General features: G+C 46.7%; 1 pseudogene; it reads right to left on the minus strand.

Moving 5' to 3' along the window:
- Positions 1–1,282: 1,282 nt before the first annotated feature.
- LOC118904323 lies at positions 1,283–1,774 on the minus strand (annotated as a pseudogene).
- Between the last annotated feature and the right edge of the window lie 2,762 nt (positions 1,775–4,536).

Below are 4,536 nucleotides of genomic sequence, written 5' to 3' on the forward strand. Positions count from 1 at the left end.
CCACAAAGCTGGTCCAGCTCATGGGTTTACTCAATCTGAAAGACTGTACCTCTAAACAGCAGGCTGGGAGAGAAGGGGGAGAATGTGATGAGCCCACAATGGCTATTGCTTTTGGTGGCCAGTGTGGAAGGTGTCACAGTTGAAAGTGAAGGCTCACAGTTCAATGGGCATAGCTTGTCCACTAGTGTATATTGTCCTTGCTGGTCCAGGCCCTGCCCAGGCTGTCATGTTCCTATTTCTAGAGTTCCCATCACATGATCAGTTACCCATCCCCAAAGCACAAACACCATGGGAGGGTAGCCAGCTCTTGGTAGAGTGTGGAGTGCAGCCCAGACTTCTCCCACCTTTTTTTTTCTTAAAGTATTTGTTTATTTATTTATTTATGGCTGTGTTGGGTCTTTGTTTCTGTGCGAGGGCTTTCTCCAGCTGTGGCAAGCGGGGGCCACTCTTCATCGCGGTGTGCGGGCCTCTCACTATCGCGGCCTCTCTTGTTGCGGAGCACAGGCTCCAGACGCACAGGCTCAGTAATTGTGGCTCACGGGCCTAGTTGCTCCGTGGCATGTGGGATCCTCCCAGACCAGGGCTCGAACCCGTGTCCCCTGCATTGGCAGGCAGACTCTCAACCACTGCGCCACCAGGGAAGCCCTCTCCCACCTTTTTGAAGCTCTCTTTGGAGGACTTATTTGGCATCTCATCTCAGTTCCCCCCAGTGGTTTTCTAAAACGTTTGATTTGGGGGAAGCAGATGTCCTTAATATTTTTACCCAGGAAGGTCCTGGAACTTGATGCTAATTTGACTTTTCTTATTCTAGAGGTCTTCACAGCAAGGGGGAGGGAACAGCTTTGCTAACTTAAAGGACCAATTAAAAAAAAAAAGAGAGAGAGAAGATGAGGATTTAACTTTTTTTTTTTTTTGCAAGTTGTTTTATTTACAATGCCAACTTTTAAAAGTCACTAACGTAAAGTTAACTGGACAATAAACTAGGCAGAAATTGCTTTACAAAGAGAGGGAAAGCCCAAAATGCCACTTTCTATAGAGAACCCACAGTTCAATTGTATTCAGAGCAAAGAAGAAAGAACTTTTGATCATACTAGAAGAAACTGAGCCATAAGTTTGGAATCTGTACTGAAACTACACATGCAATGAGGACAACATTCTGCTAATACAACTGATTTGCTGCTGCGTTTGTGGACCATTTTTCTAATATTAACAATTATAAACAAAGCAGTGCGACTAGTATTTGGAACAGTCCTTACAGGGTTACAGCATCAGACACGAAATTTCACTTCTCCTCACACCACTGGTTCTCTTTGTGTACCTGGGCTTCCTCTTCTTCAATAAAATCATTTTTGATATTGACTGTCTTTCTGATCTCCTCAGGAGTTTTCCCCTTGATCATATTGGCAACAGTCTTGCAGGTCACATCAAGCAAACCTTTGATGTCTAAGTAGTTTGCTGCCAGTAGAAGCTCAAAAAGTGCTCCTTGGTCAACTTTCAGGGATTCTTGATCCCAAACAGGGATGTCATCTGTCTGCTTTCCTTTGTTCTCATCATCCTCTGGAGGACGAGGATCATCCTTGGGGTGGGTGCACCCCTGAACGACCTCTTTTCATATTGCTGCGTTAATGTTTGGCAAGGGGACGGATCAACATCTCCTTCATCACCCACTCCCAGATATTCCAACATGGTCTTAATAGTCACAGATTGTTTCGCAGTTTCAACATCAACTTCAGATATCTCTCCATCAGAACTCTGCAACTCAGTTGAAGGCATGGTGTTAGGACTCAAGGAGATGGCGGGCCAGAGGCTGATGAGAGCAGGGCGGCATCTGCAAAAAGAAAAACAGAAAAGTGAAGAACAAGGCCAACGACATCTGCCTCGGATTTAACTTTTTAACTCTCTCCTTCCTCTCTCCTTCCTCTCTCCTTCCACATACATACACACGCTCATACACACTTCCAGTCTCCCTAGCCTGGCAATTCAGTTAAATTATACCTTTTGGTTATATCAATATCTTTGTTTTATTACTGTGAAATTTAAAGGTGGTTCACAATTTTTCTATTTATTATGTCGTGCATCTTATCACTTATTACTTCCTTTGTTGTACAACTCTGCTTGGAATAAAATTTATTTTTTAATTACTTAAAAAAAAAGGGACCGGGGGCTTCCCTGGTGGCGCAGTGGTTAACGATCCACCTGCCGATGCAGGGGACACGGGTTCAAGCCCTGGTCTGGGAAGAAACCACATGCCGCGGAACAGCTGGGCCCGTGAGCCACAACTACTGAGCCTGCGCTCTAGAGCCCGGGAGCCACAACTACTGAGCCTGCGCTCTAGAGCCCGGGAGCCACAACTACTGAGCCCGCGTGCCACCACTACTGAAGCCCGTGTGCCTGGAGCCTGTGCTCAGCAATAGGAGAGGCCACCGCAAGGAGAAGCCCCCACACCGCAGGGAGGAGTAACCCCCGCTCTCCGCAACTGGAGAAAGCCCGCACACAACAATGAAGACCCAACGCAGCCAAAAAAATAAATAAATAAAAATTAAAAAAAAAAAAAAAAGGGACCAATAGTTTCATCCCCTCAAAGTGTGAAAGCCTAGGAGTTTGGCCGCATATGAAGAGGCTCCTTACGTTACCCTACATAGAAAATAACGCCAGTGTGCTTCAAGGTGCTGTCTGGCTCTGCCTTTGGAGCAGCGAAGAACTGACACACAGAGCTCATACACATTCATTTCTTTATTTGGTTTCGCCTGTAAAGAGGTTTTTTTTTTTTGTAAAATTTCAAACAAGTTGTCAATATTTAAATTTCATAAAGAAATCGATTGTAGCCTCTCTGGGAAAAATCTGTGTATGTGAAAACAGATGGCTTATATTCCCACATCTGCCGTTATGTGGAGCTGATAGCAGCTTCCCCTACACGGCGAGCACGAGCTTTCCTCTTCCACATCCCCCTGTGGAGGGCTCCTTCCTTTCGCCTGCTGGGCCATGTGGGCAGGGCTGATAGATGCTGACGGGGTCTGTTCTGAACCCATGGGTGCCCAGGTCGTGCCAGTTGTTAAATAGTCAATATTTTGAATATCACCCCCTCCTGGAGCCATTTGAGCTGTTAACCTTGCTCTGCAAAGAAGCAGCTGTCAGCTTCTTGCTAAAAAACTAAATTCAGACTCCTGGGTCATTCTGTTACAATGATTAATCTGTTAGATTGTCAGGATTGTTCACCATTTCGTTTATCCGGAGCGGGGCTTCTAGATGAGTCTCAGGAATTCACAAACTCTGGCCATGTCTATGCTGATGGAGTGGGCACCCTGGGAAGCCAATCTGCATGAGGACTGAGGCCCTTCCTGGGGGATGATTCGTCCTGATGAAACAAGGAGCCAGCTCTGGACAGCCCGACCCTGTTAGAGGAAGCTCCGCGGTCAGATAACGGTGTGAAGTCCGCCATCTGGATTTCTCTCTGCATCCAGCCCTCACTGGATTCTCTCTGTATTCTCGGAGAGTAGAGCAACAAGTAAAAAAGGAACAATTTCTCTACAAACTCTTGGATATCCCTTAAACAGAGTTGAACATAAAGGAGATAAAGAGACATTCTCCCATCAATTCCCCATGGGCACTTTCAACACTTGGAACACACCTGTACACCTGGCAGACACTCCAGTGCCCCGTGGGAGAAGACATGCTGCCCCTGTGGATGGTTTGGGGTCCTAACTAATCAGCGTCACACCTTTCCAGGTCCTGAAAGTGTAGCAGACATAAGGAGCCAAATGGGTTCAAACTCAGAAATTGACAATATGGCAGGGTGGTTATATTGTCTGCAATTTTCTTAAAATATTTCATTGTGGATGGTGGTGTGTGCTCTGTGTGTGTGTGTTTATTAACTTCAATATATACCCTAGGAACTGTTGATTAACATTTCGATTCCTTGTAGTCCGGTTACCTATTGCTGCATAACCCACCCTAAGATTTACTGGGTTAGAAAGCAGCATATTACCATCGATATTTCTCATGGGTCTGTGGTTGGACTGACTCAGGTGGGCAATTCTCACTTGGAGTTTTTTGCGTCGTTGCAGCCTGATGACAGCTGGGGCTGGAGGCACTTGGGGCCTTATCTGGGCTGGATGTCAACAGGGATTCTCTCCTCCTGGCTGGCACCTGGGCTGGGATGGCTGGAACAGCTGGGGCCTAGCTGAGCATCTCTTTCCCCTCAACCCCAGCCCCTCCCCTCTCACGCCTACAATGTGCTGCTGTCTTATTTCGCCCCTTTAGTCCGTTGGCAAAAGTCTTTCCCTACTCCCTCCCCACACTTTTATTAACAGTTTCCATATTCAACTCCCCTTGCATTACCCAATCTGCGTGTGTCCTCTCTCTCCTGCTTGGACCCCGACTCAGACTCTAGGTCAGCTGGTTTCTCAACTAGGGACCATTTTGTCCTTCAGGAATGTCTGGACAGATTTTTGGCTGCACTTAAGGGAGGATCCTACTGGCATCTAGTGAGTAGAGGCCAGGGTTGCTGCTAAACATCCTGCAACGCACAGGATGGCC

The sequence above is a fragment of the Balaenoptera musculus genome, chromosome 11 (genome assembly GCF_009873245.2).
Source record: "Balaenoptera musculus isolate JJ_BM4_2016_0621 chromosome 11, mBalMus1.pri.v3, whole genome shotgun sequence".
Taxonomy (NCBI): Eukaryota; Metazoa; Chordata; class Mammalia; order Artiodactyla; family Balaenopteridae; genus Balaenoptera; species Balaenoptera musculus.